At 45.3% G+C, this 19,431-nt stretch overlaps 1 long non-coding RNA gene across 1 annotated transcript in view; it reads right to left on the reverse strand.

Moving 5' to 3' along the window:
* Positions 1-684: 684 nt before the first annotated feature.
* The window catches only part of LOC144685298 (uncharacterized), a 203,854-nt gene continuing 185,107 nt past the window's right edge, over positions 685-19,431 (reverse strand). Inside the window, exon 3 of the long non-coding RNA XR_013577700.1 lies at positions 685-724. This is a non-coding gene — a long non-coding RNA (uncharacterized LOC144685298). The remainder of the gene's footprint in view (positions 725-19,431) is intronic.

Raw genomic sequence — 19,431 nt, forward strand, 5'->3', positions numbered from 1 at the left:
ACCTGGAAATTCCTCTCCAAGCCACTCACCATCCTGACTTGGAAATATATCACCATTCCTTCACTGTCGCTGGGTCAAAATGCTGGAACTCCCTCTCTAACAGTACTGTGGGCATACCTACACCACAGTACCTGCAACAGTTCAAGAAGGCAGCTCACCATCAACCTCTCAAGGGCACTTAGAGATGAACAATAAATGCTGGCCTGGCCAGTGAACCCCACATCTCTTGAATGAATTTTTAAAAAATTATTATTTTAAGTAGTAAGGTAGTGTATAAGGCTCAGGTGCTTTATAATGTAAACACTGTACATTTCAAGTACAGCAGATACATGTTCAATTCTGTTGGGCAAGCATACTTTAGAAAGTACTGATCTCATATCAAACAGAGTTAATGGTTAGCTTAAGAGCTTAAACACATTGGAGAATACAATTCATTTCAGAGTTTGTTTTTGGATTTTATTCAGAAACCAGAAGATTAAACAGAGAAAACTGGAAGTACACAGCAGATCAGAAGTATTTGTAGAAAGCAAAAACACATTGCTATTTCGAGTATAAATCTTGATGAGAACTTTGCAGATATTTGAGTAGAGGATTGTTCTATTCCAGTGTCTGATCCAGCAGAAGATGCATTTACAGGGGATCTTTGGCATCTATGAGCAGGGCAAGAAACCATGAGGCTCTTCAACCAATCAGGCTGAAGAATCCTCATTGAGATGCACAGAGTCTAAACCAGGAAGTATAAAGCCAGCCGTTGCTGACTTATAAAAAATCATGTAGAGAATGTGAAAGAAAGATTATAAAAAAACATAGGATTAAGAAGGAGAGAGAGAGATGAGAAAAAGTTTTAATTTGAAATCATCAACACTGATGTACTTCTGCAGGAATGAGACTACACACTTGTAAAATTAAATTTTCAGAGCCATAGAGGTTGTTTGGTAGCAATTATCACTCTTAAGTTGCTAAAAATCCACTTACTCCTGATTGCAGTAACTGAAACTTTTTCTCATGTCTTTTGTGGGCAACGAATGGATAAGTTTGTATAGAGGGCCCATCTTGCATCTGTTGTTGTTTAGTGATACATGCATTTATCCAGTGTGGCCTAAACTGAGTATCTTGGCATTGCCTCAGCCAGTTGGGCTGCATGACGTCAGGGTAACATTCCTTCACAGACTTCTGGCGCATGCTGGAGATGCCCACACATGTCACATTGGCCGTGTTGGACGAGGCAAATCTGTTCTAGGCTTCCTAATGGAGATAAATCTGTGATCTTTCATGGTAGCTCTAATATAGGGGGGAAAACTATTGATTTTTTAATAGGGTAAAAATATTGGTTTAGAAGTTTGCTATGAAGATGCCAAATATTAATTGTCATCAAAATTCACCTATCAAATGTAATTTCTAGTCTGTTGATTTTCAAACAAATTTCATCTCTACTGTCATCTGGGTCCTGTTGAATCTATATTTACCATTGTTTGTCTCCTCTTCGATTGTTATCACAGTTTGCCATACTGTTACTATTTTGATAGGAAGAATATAGGGGTTATATACTCATTGGAAAATGAGTGTCTCAATAGGGTAGCGGAGTCAAGAGATTTGGGACCGCAGATACAGAAATCATCAGAAGTAGTAACTCAGATTAAGTCCATTAAGAATAGCAAACAAAGATCTTGGGTTCATTTCTAGGCAACTGGAGCAAAGGAGAAGGGGTAGTAAATTAGTATACAAACTGGGAGACCACACTTGGAGTATTGTGAACAGTCTCGTCTCTGTATTGTAAAAAAGATATAGAGCCACAGGAGAATTGCAAGAGGGATTTTCTTAGGTAATACCAGAACTTAGGGCTAGAAGTTACCATCCCCGTTGGCGTCGGGCGTCATGGCGAGCATGAGTGGACAATATGGCAAGAAAGCCAAAAATAAGCTTCATGATGTCGTGAAACCAATTTGTGATCGTCCATTCCACCTGTCTATGGTGGGCTGTGTTTCCCGTCGCCAAACCATGGGAATGTAATTTTAATACATCTGCATGTAATTAAAAGCCCTGCTCACTGGAATCATCCCCCCACGTTGGATCATCCGGGCACATCAGCGTGATTGCACGCCGATGTGTTTCACAACAGCGTTTAACAGGCTTGCACCTGACGAGCTGAATTTTGAGCTTTTTTGATAGACATCTGCCAGTAATTAAAATAAAAACAAATTTAGAGAAAAAAAAGCTTATTTGAGAACCACTGGAATAAACAGATGTGGAAGAATCTCCTTTTCATCACAAATTTATGCAACTTTTGTGCTTCTTGTGTTTGTCTCATAACTCATTCAAAATGTAAAGGCTATATCTAGAAGGGACTTGTGGTGTACCCTCTGTCCATTCACAACTTAAGGCTTCTGTACAGCTCTACATGGATTTCACTTGATAGCCAAGGTCACCTTTGCTCAGCTCATTGTAATCCCAAATGTACCTTTTGTGTGGCATTCTGCAGGGAGCATTTAAACAGTTGAGATTCAGTGCAATCAAACCTGTCACACAATTAGAATTCCAGCGAATAACCAAAGTGAAATGCATACTCAGTATCGGTACGGTTGGGATTTAGTACAAGCACATAATGGAGTGACTGTAAATGGAAAAAGACAGGATATCAATATGTTCAGGGTGAAGTGTTGGCAAAAGGGACAATTCTGACAGCAGTACTGAGCCTTGTAGCTTGAGTAGAGAGCAGAGAAACTGCACTGCTACACGTATAGACCAGTATATATCACTAGGGATAGAGTGAAAAGACACAGCCTTGCGGTTGGGCATTCAGCCAATATTGACATAAACTTCTGCGCCAAGAATGTGACATCATCTTCAAATGTAATGGAGCATCATAAAACTCAGCTTGTAACTGAAGGTGTTATAGAGCAACAGCCTCAGTTTTAATCTTGGGTCGATTGGGTGTGGACAGAGGTTGAGGGTGAGGATGAGGATGGGGTTGGCCAAGAGTGCAGCAGGAGCCATTTTAACTCCCACTCCTCATTTCAATACCCCAGATCTGTCTCCTGCTTGAAGCTTGTGTGAATGACTTCAGGGTTGAATGGATTCAACAATCACCCATAATGCAGCAGCCAGAACTGCATCCAACACTTCAATGTTAACCTAAACAATATATTATACATGGTGGATCTTACATTCTACAATGTCCAGGTATCTCCTTATGTAGAATTAAACCCCAAATCTCTCTCCTATATACAGTAGGTTTCACCTTTGTGCAATAGTATGAAACAGAAAATAGTGAATCAATAGCCTATTTTACATCTCTCCTGATTTTTATTGTCATTCAATTCACCTGGCTGAAAGGGCCAGTAACTTTGTTTTAAGATATATACTATTCAATATGCAGGAATATAGGCAGTTACCAAAATTATAGAAATTTCTGAAATTACAACAAAACCGAACAGTTGAATTATTGTGTCTGTGACTCTGCTAATTGTAGATATCAGGTTTCATTTGGTTTGTCAGAGCTCTGGAGTGGTGCAAGTGAGAAATTGGGTTGGATTTCGTGTTCCCCCTACTGGCGGGTTTGAACGTGGCACATAAAATCCAGCGGATGGCTTTCTTGCCACCTTTACACCCCCCGCAACCTTTGCCCCAACTGGGCAGCCGATCACCCTTGGGCTTTTTGAGGACTTTATGTGGCCAATTAATGGCCACTTAATGGACTCATCTCACTGTTGGCATATTTACCCGTAGTGCGGGGAGGCCCATGCCATGTGGGAAGCCTGGCAGATTTAGCTGCGTGGGCTGGTGTTGGGCAAGGGTTCTACATCAGCTTTTGTTGTCACAGTATTAATACTTTATCACTATGTAAATGATTAAACCAATCTCTGCTATTTTTGAGCCAGGCTGGGTCTTTGCATACATCTTTGTCCATTACCTGCTCCCAACTATTTTCTTACATTTGGAAGTCCAGTGCAAGGGGAACAATGTAACCAAAACAAAATGTACAGATGCATTTCATTTTGCGTGCCTCCTGAGCCCCAGGTTTACCTGGCTCCTTAGCAGTGGGAATTGCTTGTAGTCCCAGCAGTGGCCACTACTCCTGGCTGGCGCTGCTGGGGCTGCCAAGATGCTCCAAGATCCTCCCAAAAAAGGGGTGGAAGCCTCGCTTTAGGGCAATTAATGCTGCTCCTGTTAAATTGCTGTAGGGCAGCCATTGGGAAGTTGGGTGGGCACCTCCTCCCACAACTTTTTAGCTGGGTAAGGGCGCAGGGATCACGGCACCCTGTAAAATTCAGCTCTTTGGGTGGGGAGATGTTACCTTGGATCTGTTCCCATTTTAGATGGTCTACCTGCTGTAGTTTGAAGTGTCCTTCTCTCTTAGAAACTTATCCAGATCCTTTTTGAAGTTACATAGGAAACCTATACTTACCACAACTTCCTTTTGTTATGATCCGGTTAGGGACCAGTAACTTTTTGTTTAAAATAGGCAAAGTTTGATATCTCACGTACTTACTGAGAGAATAAAGCCGCAAGATTCCAGTTTTTAAACAAGCAAAATAAATTTTATTATATAAATTCAGAAAAGTAAGACAATTTACAATGTCTATCTTACACTCTTAATGTTCAGAATTAACATGAGGTACATGTGAATTAACAGGTAAACTGTGGTCAAACACGCTACATTGCACAATAAATGGCAAATGTGACCAAGACAGATCCCATGGATTTCTCAGCAAACCACCCAGATGTCATAGAACCGTAGAACCATAGAAAAGTTACAGCACAGAAGGAGGCCATTTGGCCATCTTGTCCATACCAGCCCGAGGACACCCAGGTGCCCTTCCTAATCCCACCTTCCTGCACCCGGCCCATAGCCCTGCAGTTTGCAGCACTTTAGGTGCAGATCCAGGCACTTTTTAAAAGATTTTAAAGTTTCTGCCTCTATCACCAACTGCGTCCACTGCGAGTTACACAATTCCGTTAAAAGGAATTTCAAGTCTTCATTTTCGAAGATCTAGCCTCTGAAGTCCCTCAAAGGTCATTCCAACTCAGACTACCTCAATGATTGCTCACTTTCTGATGGTTCAAACTCTTCTTTTGAGACTACGTTTCACTGGCTTCCCAAGACCGCACTCCAGCACCAACTCACGGACACAACTTCAGCTCTTCAGCAAATTAAGGACCATTGGGGTAATCTGTGTGTGGACCAGGAAGACGTGGGTACAACCCTCAATGAATGCCTTGCGTTGGTCTTCACAATGGAAAAGGACGACGTGGGTTTAGACATCAGGGTGGAGGACTGTGAAATATTAGAGGAAATTAACATAGAGAGAGAGGTATTAGTTTTTAGAGGCCTTAAAAGTGGATAAATCTGCAGGCCCTAAAAATCCCAGGCTGTTGAGGGAGGCAAGGGAAGAGATATCAGTGGCCCTGGCAGTAATTTTCAAATCCTTTCTGGCTACAGGTGAAAGGACTGGAGGACTGTTAATGCAGTCCCATTATTTAAAAAGGGAGGAAGAGATAGACCAGAAAATTACTGTTCCAAAAGGTTACCTTTGCCCCAACTGCCTGGACTATGAAGTCACCAACCTTCTGCTTCTCTCTTTAGCTCTATGGAGTTTCCCCCAAGCCCTCACTACCTCCATCCTTCCAATAACAGCACTTTTGCTTCTTGGAGCCTCTTTCTTTGCTCTTCTCCCCAGTGATTTCTCTCACCAGTGATCTCCTCCTCTGGGTGGTCTCCTCCCAAGGTTTTCTTTCCTGGTATAAAGTCCAAATCAGGGTGTTAAATCATGGAGCCTTGAAGGAGAAATACTTGTTTGCAGACAAGACATGGGAAGACTAGGTAGGCTGCAGGTAAATATGTTCACAGAGATTAATAAGTGAGGAGTTATTGGCTAAAGTGCTATCAGGTTGTCAGAGAGTCAATGTATCCTACATTATTCACAGTATTACTTCACTCAGATTTTGTTTTAGAGCCCTGTGCTGCATAGACTGAGACCGGAAAGGAAAGTATCAGACTGTATCAGAGCAGTGGGAGGCATTCAAGGAGGAAATAGAGTAAAGGGCAAATAAGTTCCTGTAAAGACAAAGGAGGGGACCAAGTCCGGAGAACTCAAGGGACATAAAGGTTAGGATTAAGAAGAAAAGGGAAGCTTATGGCTCAATGTGGCAGAGTCTCGAGAAGAGTATAAAAAGTGCAGGGAACTTAAAAAGGAAATTAAGAAACCTAAGAGAGTGCATGTGAAAGCATTGGTGGATAGAATAATGGAAAACCCAAAGGGGTTTGTTAAATATATAAAGAGCAAGAACCATAGAACCATAGAACACTACAGCACGGAAAACAGGCCATTCGGCCCTTCTAGTCTGTGCCGAAATATTATTCTGCTAGTCCCATTGACCTGCACCTATTTCATAACCCTCCAGACCTCTCCCATCCATGTATCTATCTAATTTATTCTTAAAACTTAAGAGTGAGCCCGCATTTACCACGTCAGATGGTAGCTCGTTCCACACTCTCACCACTCTCTGAGTAAAGAAGTTCCCCCTAATGTTCCCCCTAAACCTTTCCCCTTTCACAAGAGAATAACTAGAAAAAGAGTAGGGCCAATTAGGGACCATAGAGGTAATCTGTCTGTGGACCCGGAAGACATGGGTACAGTCCTCAATGAATACTTTGCGTCACAACCGTAAAGGACGACGCAGGTAAAGACATCAGGTGAGGTGCCAGAGGACTGAAGGACTGTTGACATTGTCCCATTATTAAAAAAGGGAGGAAGACATAGGCCAGGAATTTACAGGCCAGTCAGTCTAACCTCAGCAGTGGGGAAGTTACTAGAAAGAATTCTGAGGGACAGAATATATCTGCACTTGGAGAGACAAGGATTAATCAGGGATAGTCAGCGTGGATTTGTTAAGGGTAGGTCCTGTTTGACAAATTTGATTGAATTTTTTGAGGAGGTAACCAGGAGTGTTGATGAGGGTAAGGCATTTGATGTGGTCTACATGGACTTTAGCAAGGCTTTTGATAAGGTCCCTCATGGCAGACTGGTCAAGAAAGTAAGAGCCCATGGGATCCAAGGCAAATTGGCACATTGGATCCAAAATTAGCTGAGAGGCAGGAAGCAGAGGGTGATGGTAGACGGATGCTTCTGTGACTGGAAGTCTGTTTCCAGTGGGGTTCCGCAGGGCTCGGTGCTGGGGCCCTTGCTGTTCATGGTGTACATAAATGATTTGGACTTAACTGTACGGGGTATGATCAAGAAGTTTATGGATGACACGAAAATTGGGAGGGTGGTAAATAGTGAGGAGGATAGCCCTAAACTGCAGGAGGATATCAATGGACTGGTCAAGTGGGCAGAGCAGTGGCAAATGGAATTCAACCCGGAAAAGTGTGAGGTAATACACTTGGGGAGGGCTAACAAGGCAAAGGATTACACTATGAATGGTAGGACCCTGGAAAGTACTGAAGATCAGAGGGGACTTGGTGTGCATGTCCACAGATCCATGAAGGTAGCAGGGCAAGTAGATAAGGCGGTTAACAGGGCATATGGATACTTGCCTTCATTAGCCCAAGCATAGAATACAAGAGCAGGGAGGTTATGCTGGAACTGTATAAAACGCTGGTTAGGCCAGAGTATTGTGTGCAGTTCTGGTCACCATGTTATAGGAAGGATGTGATTGCACTGGAGTGGGTGCAGAGGAGATTTACCAGGATGCTGCCTGGGCTGGGGGTCTGAGCTATGAGGAAAGATGAGATAGGCTGGGGTTGTTTTCCTTGGAGCAGTGAAGGTTGAGAGGGAACCTGATAAAGGTGTATAAGATTATGAGGGGCATAGATAGGGTGGATAAGAAGGCACTTTTTCCATTAGTAGAGAGGTCAATAACCAGGGGGCATAGATTTAAGGTAAGAGGTAGCAGTCTAAGAGGGGAGTTGAAGAGAAATCTTTTCACCCAGAGGGTGGTGGGAGTCTGGAACTCACTGCCTGAAAGGGTGGTTGAGTCAGAAACTCTCGTAAAATTTAAGAAGTATTTAGATATTCACTTGCGTTGCCATAACCTCCAGGGCTATGGGCCAAGCGCTGGAAAATGGGATTATTGTAGTCAGATCCTTGTTGACCGGTGCGGACACGACGGGCTGAATGGCCTCTTTCTGTGCTGTAAACGTCTATGAGTCTATGAGTATTGGAACTATGAGGGAATAAAAGAGCTGATTGATCACTGTTACCTACTGACTATGTAGAAATGAAAAGAACTTTAGGATTGTAGGATTACAAGGAATCAGACCATGTCTAAATGCGACTGCTGATCCGAATCTCAAAGGTTCACTCAATATTTAACTTGATTCCCAAATCATAAACTCAAGGTGTTGACAACAGTTTTATATCAGTGAAAGTATAAATGTTATATCTGATTGGGTACATCCATATCAAAATCCTTTAACCATCCATGGAAAACTGACTTCATTCAGACTTCTAATAATAATCCATCAAAAACATTTCTTTCAAGGTTGTACACCAGCTTTTGTTGTCAGTATTAATAGTTTATCGTTATGTACATGATTAAACCAATCTCTGCTATTTTTCAGGCACCTCGGTCTCTGCATACACCTTTGTCCATTACCTGCTCCCAACTATTCCCTCACGTTTAGAGGTCCAAAGTAAGGGGAACAATGTAAACAAAACAAAATGTACAGATGCATTTCATTTTTTTTGCCGAGTGGATCTTAAATCTGGCTTCAAAATATTGCCCATCTCTGAACACCTGGGGCAGAATTTTTCGCTTGGCAGGTGGGCGCACAACTGACTTGCTCGAGTGTAAAATAACATGTGTTGATGTCAGCGTTGATGTCTCATGATATTTCGCTTGGTGGGTGCGCGCTGGAGATGGATGTGCACCCACCATTAGTTAAGAGGCCAGTTAAGGCCCTTCACACACCAATTGTTACCGATTTTACGTAACCCGTGTGATTTTTCGGCCATCACACGGGCAAAACGGGCAGGCGGGCAGACCACAATTTGCAAAAGCTCATCCACGGGCGGGATAAGAAGGGTCAGCAGCATTGTCAATGTGAGTAGTGAGGAGTTTTGGAGGTTGTGTGCTGCTGATTGATTTTGTGAACTGGATAGCTTCATCTCGCATCAGAGCTGCATTCTGAGCATTTCTAGGCTTCATTTCAGGACTCATTATTGTCTTCCAGGCCCTCGGAGGATTCAGACTGTATGGGCCCTTCCAGGTATCAGACAGCCTTCCATAACCCTGGTAATGGGGATTGTTGTTTCTGCTGGATACACTTCCTCTGAGGAGGAAGAGAGGGGTAGAAGGGAGAGGAGACCAGGTGTACCAATGCAGCTTCCAGGAGAGCAACCTGTGGGAGGAGAGGTGCAGGCACAAGGGGCGCAGGGACAGCTGGCAGTCCAAGGCAGAAGGGGCCACAGAAGACCGCACTATCCTGCTGCCAGGGTTTACAGGCGGCAATGCAGCTACCTCAAGGTCCGAGGTGCAATGCCGAAGGAGGCTCTGCCTCTCAAGGGAGACCATGACCTCCATCTGTCAGGTGATTGGGCCTGAGATCAGCTCCGACTGTGTGGGTGGACACCCCATGCCAATGGCTATGAAGGTCACAGTGACCCTCAAATTCTATGCCTCCGGCTCTTTCCAGGGGTCAGTGGGGGATCTGTGTGGAGTGTCCCAATCAGCTGTCCACAGTCGTGTCAAGCGGGTGATAGAAGCTCTGTTCAGGTGTGCATTGACATTAATTCATTTCCGCACGGACGAGGCCAGCCAGGCTGAGCAAGCCAGAGACTTCGCAGTGATTGCTGGGATCCCCCGCGTCCAGGGTGCCATCGACTACACACATGTGGCCATCAAGGCATCAGCGGGTCAGCCGGGTGCCTTCGTCAACAGGAAGGGCTTCCACTCCATGAACGTGCAAATAGTGTGTGACCACAAGATGCAGATTCAGCAAGTCTGTGCAAAGTACCCAGGCAGCTCCCATGACGTGTACATCCTGAGACACTCCCAGGTGCCGAGCCCGACTAGATGGATGGTTGCTTGCTGACAAGGGCTATCCCCTGAAAAAGTGGCTTATGACGCCACTCTGACACCCAAGAACAGAGGCCGAGCAGTGGTACAATAGGAGCCATGCCTCCACAAGGGCAGTGATAGAGAGGACCATTGGTCTTCTCAAGATGTGCTTCTGATGCCTGGACTGTTCAGGTGGCGCACTGCAATACCCCCCAGAGCAAGTGTCACTAATGGTGGTGACATGCTGCGCTCTCCACAATCTGGCACTGGCAAGGGGAAACCCAGTAGAGGAAGAGGATCTTGATGCAGCAGCACAGGCAACAGATGATGAGCCCAGTAATGAGTCCGAGGATGAGCACAGTGAGGAGAACAGTGAGGGCGTGGACGCAGACCTGGGTAACCTCCAGGGAGGCAGGGAGACCCAGGATGCTTTGATCCAACACTCCTTCAGCTGGGCTATCAAATAAGAATCACCACCACATGCCAGGGCTGCAACCTCCATACTCGATCCCAGAGAGGAACATTTCCTTGGCCACCAACATACACTCTGTGCCCGTCCAATAAAGTTTCAGAAGGCACACGTCCATCATTACATAATGGCCTACCCTGCACCTACAGAACAACTGAAGCATACTCAGGCCAATAGCACAAAATAAAATCTAATCTAACGTTGCATGTGACACATAGCTGAACTAAACATTAACCAGTGTTGTTTATCACACCATTATAAACTCAAAGCAAAATGTGGGAACAAAATATCACCCATGATAAGCCCGTCTTGTGCTTAAGATGCTTTAAATTTACGTTTGCAGGTGCTAAGTCTAGGTGCTCCCCCTCGCTGGCATTGGCATTGGAGACAGCCTGCTGACTCTGCTGTCTTGTTGGCCTTGATGGCCTTGGCGGTTGTCCTTTTCCCCGTCTGGTCCCGCCTGGGAGGGAGTGCCCAGTGCCACGGCTGGCATCTCCCCAGTCATTGCAGCCTCATCAGATGCGACAGTCACTGGCAGAGGGGTGGAGGAGCTGCTGCCGTCTTCCGGAGCACCCTGAGAGGAGCCTGCAGAGACGACAGGCAGCTCATGCGTCGATCTGAGGTTTCCCTGGACCTCTATGCTCACCATTGATGGACGGGCACCTAGCTGGGATACTGGGTGCCCAATCCATCTCCCACACGGACACTGACCAGCTGAGGTCATTGCCTGTGTGTGGGCTTGCAGGTCCGAGTGCAACCCCAGGAACCCTTTGTTATGACAGCAGTTGGTAAAAGGCTGAGTTATTTAAAATCCCAGAGGGGAACTTTTAACAACTGTCATAACCTAAGTTTTCAATTGGTATGTTTGAGCTCTGAATTCAGGAATAAATACCACCAGGCCTTGAGAGATTTTCTTATATAAATTAAATAAAATATTTATTAACTTAACAATTTTAAACACATACACTTGTCTACAAATTACTGCCATAATAACTATTAAACAAATCCCCAAATTAATCACTCCCAGGTAATCTTTACCAAGGCAACAATAACCCATAGGCTTAAACAGACACCAGGCAAGGTACATTTTATCTTACGAATTCAAAAGGACGTCCCTTGCAATTTGGTTCCTTCACACAGTTGCAGGCTTAAAGGCGGCATGCCTCTGACTTCCACACACAAAACTCTTCTGTATATACCTAGCCTTCCCTCTGAATGCAAATACACACACATACACAAACCCCCCTCCCCCCACCCCACTTCAAGTTCAAATACATTAATATCTTCAAGACACCCTGATTGTGTTCCTGGAGTAGCCTCTCCATGAGAGCCGCCACTCCCTCCATGGAGGAGGCATTGTGCTTGGCCATGAGGGTCAACGCAGTGGTCATGCTCTGCAGGGACTCCTTGACAACGGACACCATGACACGCATTCCCTCATGTATCTCCGCCAGACCCTCCCGCACACCCCGCTGGACTTCCAGAATCTGCTGCCTAATGGACGACTCCAGAAGCCCATCATCAACCATCGACTGAGCATTGTTCTGGTCTCAAGCAGTCCTCCAACTGCCGGCACCCTGGGCACTCTCTACCTCCGCCTGCTCCTCAAGCGAGTGTGAAGTGCCCTCATTGCTGTGCACTGAGATACTATGTGGCAATCTAATGCCCACTGAGGTGCTGGTATCTGCACTGGTGCCTGCTTGACAGAGTGGGTGTGATGCAGGTGGGTGTGGAGCATGGTGGTCCTCCAGGGTCAGGGGTGGCCCTTCTGGGTCATCAGTGCAAACGCCTGCTGGTGATCCTAAATGAGAGAAGAAGAACATGTCATTAGTGAGAGTCATCACACTGTCATTGCGCACACCAGGCACTCTGGTGAGACAACGGAGATCTACATCAGGGTGCCCTTGTCTTTCGATTATCAATGGGGACTGCAGGTTCAAGGCTCACATCAATATAGTTACTACACTAGAATGGGTGCATTATCCGAAACTCTCACCTCAGTGCACTGCACTCTTACTATCGTCACCCACCCCCCTACCACCCCCAACCTCACTGTGGCCGGTTGATCGAGGTGCATGTCGCCTCTCGAGCTCCAGGGCCTCCTGCTCATAGCAGGTGAGGATGAGGAGATGTGGGGGTCCCCCACCAGCCCTCAACCTCTCAATATTGTTTGGGGCTGTCTTCTCCTGAAAGGACAGAGGAGCATTGATTAGTCCACTCTCTACCTGCAGCGCCATTGCAGCCTGGCCAACCCCACCTGAGGAGCACCTGGCATGCCACATCCGATTCGTGGCCCTCGACCCGCGAGGCACTCAGTCCAAGCAGCCAGGGCTCACCCCCTTGCCCAGCTCCGGCATCATTGACAGGTGCCACTCAGCCTTTAGCACCCTGAGCTCCAAGGTGGGGATGGCCAGCCGTTAACTGCTCTTCACACTGACCCATGCCAACTCGGTACTCACCCTTCCTGATCGCAGCAGATCATTGAAGCGCTTCCGGCACTGCACCCATGTGCGCCTCACCACGTCGTGGCTGCTCACCCAGGATGCCATCTCCTCTCATGCCCTCTTGGTGAGCTGCAGTGACCTCCTCCTCCCATCTCTAGGGACAAAGGTGTCCATTCTGGCAGATACCTCCTCCAGGAGGGCTGCAGAGCATTCGTCGGAGAAACGCGGGGCCGACTGCCCCACCGACCTCACCACCCACATGGATTCTCCTTCGCGGATTGCTGCCACGTTGCTGCTGCAAGTCCGACACAGGCAGCCTCCCTGGGGCTGCCTGGGCCGCTTTTGAATCGGCCACCGGGTCACCATTGGACCCGGCAGGTAATATGCGCCCCCCCCACCCCCCCCCCCAACCCCCCTGCCCATGCCTGCCCCTTCCCGGAGCTTCCCCGGCCGCCTTTCACGCTGGGTGGGCCTTAATCGGCCCACCAGTGTGAAAATCGCCTTCTGGACCCGATCGCGGGCGGCATCGCAACCGTCCCTGCCAGGCTCGCCCGCCAAGGGAAAGATTCTGCCCTTGGAGCCCACCAAAAATCTGTATAATGCAACCTGAAGGATTGCTGTGGTTCAAGGAGAAGATTTCTACAGTATAAGAGTGTTCAGCAGAGCAAGGGTTAACGTGCGACTGGGGAGACAGCGTTGCCAAATAGTGATGTAGAGAGTCACATGACAGCAGAGTGAGTACAGTAGTGGACAAGCAGAAGCCAGCAAGGAGACAGCAAGCATACAGCGCTGTACCCTGGAGATGTATATAGTTATGAATTATTGATAAACACTTAATTTTCAACCAGACTTCTCCGAACCATCTTCACAACAGTTTCAACCACAGAGAAATTGAGAGAGACTCTGTTCAGCATCAGGCAAGAGGACAGAGAGAAGAGATACCCTCATGAGGCATATAAAGGGAGATCCTGTTGAAATGAGAGAACAAAAGAGATATTCTGTTGCAGGGTGTTGGGCGTCAACTGCTTGGACTTAGCAGGGCCACATTGCAAAACATCAAATCCTCCAAATTATTGGCAACATAATTTTTTTATTATTAATTCATGGGATGTGGGTGTCACTGGCTGGGCCAACATTTATTGCCCATCCCTTATTGCCCTCGAGAACTATGTGGCTTGCTAAGCCATTTCAGAGTACATTTAAGAGTCAACCACATTGCTGTGGGTCTGGAGTCACATGTAGGTCACACCAGGTAAGGATGGCAGATTTCCTTCCCTAAAGGCCATTCGTGAACCGGACGGGTTTTTACGACAATTGGCAATGGCTTCATGGTCATCATTAGACTTATAATCCCAGGTTTTTTATTAAATTCAAATTTCACCATGTGCCGTGGTCCTCAGAACATTACTCTGGATATCTGGAGTACTAGCCCAGTGACAATACCACTACACCACCGCCGCCTCCCCTAATGTTTTCCTATTAATACATAGAGAAAAACAAATGTTTGGTCTTCTTTCAAAAATACAAGAAAAATATTAATGACCAATATGGTCAAAAATGTTTCATTCCAAATGGATGTCAAAGATTACTATAAAACAAATACTAAATACAGAATATGTCAACACCACACGTGTAATGAAACCACGGAAATCTAGTAAAGTACTTATAAAAGTATTATTCACAGTCACCTTGCAAGCTAAAAATATCAGTATATCCAACTCCGATGAAATGGAAAAACATTACTCAATCTCAATATGAGGATAGCATTTACTTGAAATGAGGTGAGCACTAAGCTATATTGTCATAATTTTTGATTTCTGAAACCAGCTAAACGGACTGCAATTCTTTTCTGTATGCTCCAGTGCTTCTACCTTTCCTGGAAGATCATTGGATCTTGGCTGTTGATTTTTTCATGTTAGGTGGCTTATGTGTTAAATAAAAGACAGGTACAATAAACTGGCCCTCACTGCCGGCATTCACATGAATACAACAAGCTTCAATTTGCTGGCAGATAGAGAAACAAACATGAAAAATCAGCCTATTTTCTTTGAAGACTTATCAACAACTTTAGAGTAACTCCATAAATTTCCTAATGTGCAATGTATACATGATATTGGAAAGATTTATATAGATTCTGGTTCAGTATAAACAAAATCTATTGATTAGTATCCAAGATTTATTCACATGGAAGAAACAGAATAGCCATGTTGTTTGTCAGTGACTTTTAGCCACTGGTTTAATAAGATTGGGGATAATTGACACACTCCATGATCTTGATAAGTATTTTTAAAAAATTAACAAAAGCTTGCTCTTTGTTGTTTAATAGAATAAATGCTAGGTAGAGAAAAAAATAGTTATTTCACAAAAACTTCATGTAAATAACCTTGTTAGGACACACAGAAAGTTCAGCTCCCAAGAGTCTTGTTTAAATGATACTTATTCAGTTCTTTTTAAGACCCATCTTCTCTTGAAGCCTTAAATGCACTGTGCACAGTTAAAGAGGAAACATTCAATTAATATATTTAATGGAATATAAAATATGTTTATGTCATTTGTTACACATGTGGCATAACACCATTTGGTCAGTAACTCTAACTAATAATGTGGTACTGTTTATATGTGACAGGTGCTGAATTTTGCTTGGTGGCCAAGTTAAATTGTCATGCGTAACAGCATTGTAAGTGTGTTTGTGTAAAGCATAAAAGTTTTTTCAAAAAATATTCACTGGAAATAGACTTGACTATTCAACATTCTCCTACCAGCCTCCCATCTTCTACCTCTACAAATCTGAGATCATCCAAAACTGTGCTAACTTGCATCAAGTCCTATTCACCCATCACTCCTGTGCTCTCTTACCAACATTGGCTCCAGGTTAAGTAACACCTTTGTGTTAAAATTTTGATCTCAAATCCCTCCATGGACATGCCCTTCCCTATCTCTGCAGCCTCCTACAACTTTCCGAGCTGTCTGAGCTCTTCAGTTTCAATGTCTTGACTATCTTTGACTTTAAGCAATCCACAATTGGTGGCTGTGCCTTCAGCTGACATGATACTAAGCTCTGTGATTCCCTCCGTAAACCTCTCCATCCCTCTACGTCACTTTCCTCCATTAAGACACTCCTTAACAACTTTGCTTTGACCAAGCTATTGGTTATCTGCCCTCATACCTCCTCAGTGTCAAATTTTGTATGATAGGGCTCCTATCAAGTGCTTTGGGACATTTTAATATATTAAAGATGCTATACAAAAACAAGTTGTTTTTGAGGTGAGATCTGCACAGATACATTTATTGTATAACTTGGCATAGCAAACAGGGAGAAACCTTACTGTAATATTTTAATTGCTTAAGCATCTCTTCCCTACATATCTAACGTCCTAGTTAATAGAATAAAATGCTTCCTGTTCATTTTACCTGTTGGTCCTTTACTGCACAAATTCAAGCGTTGTTTGTCACATTTAAAAGGCATCTCAAAGTGTTGCCATTAATATTTTATTACAGATGTTATCAGTAAAGTACTCGGTGCTTACCAAGAAATAATGTCACTTTCTTGTGCTGTGACACATTCCTTTAGAGCCAAGAAATATGCATCGAGCATCATTATTTAATTAGCCAGTAATTACCACTGCAGCATCCCTCGGGTGCAGATATAATAGTCAATACTGTCATTAGACATTCTGTCTGTTTACTGATAGCTGCGAGCACACTGTGTTAAGACAACGAATGTAAACAACATTTCAATGCTCTTCAATGCTGTGTTACACACTGGATAATATTTTGCCAGCTATATTTTCAAAACTTCTTTGTATCTTGCATTTAGACAGTTAATTTGAAATAATTTGCAAATTATCAAAACATCAATAACTGAGTTAGTAAAATCAGGATGTAAGTGTTTCCTAAAGACAAGAATGCCCCAGTTTTCGATTCCCAGTCAATGCCATGCGAGGCATTACAATTTATGTCATCTAAGGCTTGTCTGACTCCCAATTTTGATTCCTACGGGAAGAAGGATATTATGTAGGTGTTGGGTGAAAACAGTCAGATGTAGTTGTGAAGCCACCCAGAGTTGAATAGTCCATCATGCGACCTGAATTCATATTTTAAGAATAACAATTCTAAGAATCACACAGTCTCTATGAAACCTTACTAAGGAGGATCAGTACCTTCTCAAGATGTAAGGAGAAAGATGAGAATTAAAAAGAAAGTTATTAATTTCGCTTAATCTATAGGCTATGGCAAATAATTGCAATAAAAGAGGCCTTAAAAGGGCTAAGTATAAATTAGTGAAATGATTATAGCTTGGCATTTTACCAGCAGTTTTTAATCCATGCAGAATTAAACTACCAATAAAAGTATACTACTAAAATAATAAAGATTTGGTGCAGGCCATGAGAACTTCAAATATCTTCTCCAGAGTACGGGCAGAACCGTCCGTGCCCGCTGGCATCGGTGGCGTGAGCGGGCACTATGGCAAGAAGGCCAAAGATCGGTTTCATGACGTTGTGAAACCAGTTTGTGATCGTCCACACCGCCTGCCGACGGTGGGTCAGGTTTCCCGCCATCGGGCCTCTGGAACCTCACTGTAATACATCAGCATATCATTGTAAGCCCAGCCTGCAGGAATCATCTGCCCCCTGCTGGATTGTCTGCAATCACACCGACGTGTTTCACAACAGCATATAAAAAGCGTGCACTTGGCAGGCTGCACTTTGAGGGCAATTCCGAGATGAGTACATGGTAACATTGCATATGTAGGCTTGGGTCGCTTATTGGCCTTCAAGGTTGAGGCGTGTTCCGGAAGGGGAGAGGGGTAGTGGGGAGAGGCAACTTGAGGGGGGGTGTGTAAGCGCTGCCCTGCAGTTGAGGCAACTTGCGTCGGGTGCAAGAGCTGCCCTGCGGTTGAAAGTAGCTTACAAGCACTTGTGGGGTGGGATGGAGGGGGCGGGGTGGGTAGATGAGGGAAATGGCCACGCACTGGGGAAGCCTTGTCTAAAGTGACCATTCCTCTGCAGCTGAAACAGTTCATGCGCAGCCACATTGATACGACTGGAGTTGGGCCTCTGGCATCTCTGCCCACTCTAGCAACGCAGAGGCATCAAAGTGCCACCAAGTGCTCCAGAGTTATTCACCCCTTGGGCACAGACTGCAAACTGATTAGCATTTTAGAGGATGGCACAACAGTTGGATGACTGGGCACGTTGTACAATCTCCTTTCTAAAGCTGGCCAGGGTGCAGTCACTGGTGGAGACGCTCACAGCCCCTTGCCAATGCCGTCATCCCGGTTTGGACCAGTATCCCCCATGGTTCAGGCTAACAGTGCAGCCTTGCACTGCAGGTTGGGAGAATGCCTGCACTGAGCTGAAAGCACAGCATGCAATCCAATGGGCAAAGCTGCCACCAGTTGGTTGGGTGGAGTGGGGCGGAGGTGGGTGGGGTTTCGGGCAGCCATGCAGCACACTAATGTCTCGCCATCCAAGTGGTGGCCAGCAGTCTCTGGGACGTGCTAAGGACCCTTCAGACTCAACCAAGGGAGGTTCTTAGAATACCCATGCTAACCCACGCATCTCCCTATTTCATCCTTCAGGAGGAGTACATCAGCATCATGGAGCCTGATGACCTAGCTGTATGACTCATGGCTTACAGAGAACGAAGACAACTGAGAAGGGTCTATAGATGCTGCCTTTCATTCCTGCAGATGACCGAGAACCAGTGTCGCTGAAGACTGTGCATGTCTAGGGAACTGGTTGGTCATATCTGCCACTTACTGCAGGATTTGGCGCCACAGGGACATAGAGGGCATCCACTGCCTGTGGAGCTCAATTTCTACACCATTGGCTCCTCTTAAGGCTCCACAGGTGACCTCTGTGGGATTTCACAAGCCTCCACTCACAAATGCATCCTTGAGGTCATAGGTGCCATTGTCGCAAATGCACAAAACTTTGCGCATTTCGCTCGGGATCAGGATAGCCAAGGTGCAACAGTGATTGGATTTGCCCAGGTCTCGGGTTTCCCACAGGTGCAGGGCGCCATCAACTGTACTCAGATGGTGCTCAGATCTCCGCCGCAACACGCAATCAACTATGTCAACCGCAAGGGATTCCATTCGCTGAATGTGCAGCTGGTGTGCAATCACCACAATTGTATCCTGCAGGTCTGCGCACAGTTTCCAGGGAGTATGCACGATTCCTACACTCTCAGTTGGTCACAGATCCCTGACATCTTGCAGGGTCCACAGAAGCTGCAGGGTTAGCTCATTGGGAACAAGGGCCACCCACAGAGGACATGGCTGATGACGCTGTGCAGCAGCCTCAGACGGCAGCAGAATGAAGGTGTGATAAGGCTCATGCTGCAACTTGCAACTTGTTGGAGCAAACCATCAGAATGCTGAAAATGAGGTTCTGGTGCCTGAACCGGTCTAATGGAGCCCTGTAATATAGTTTGCAGAGGGTATTGCGCATCGTCATCGTCTGCTAAGCCCTTTACAGCCTGGCGCTGAAGCGGGGAGAGGAGCTGGCTGAG

The sequence above is a fragment of the Cetorhinus maximus genome, chromosome 10, assembly GCF_964194155.1.
Source record: "Cetorhinus maximus chromosome 10, sCetMax3.hap1.1, whole genome shotgun sequence".
NCBI lineage: Eukaryota > Metazoa > Chordata > Chondrichthyes > Lamniformes > Cetorhinidae > Cetorhinus > Cetorhinus maximus.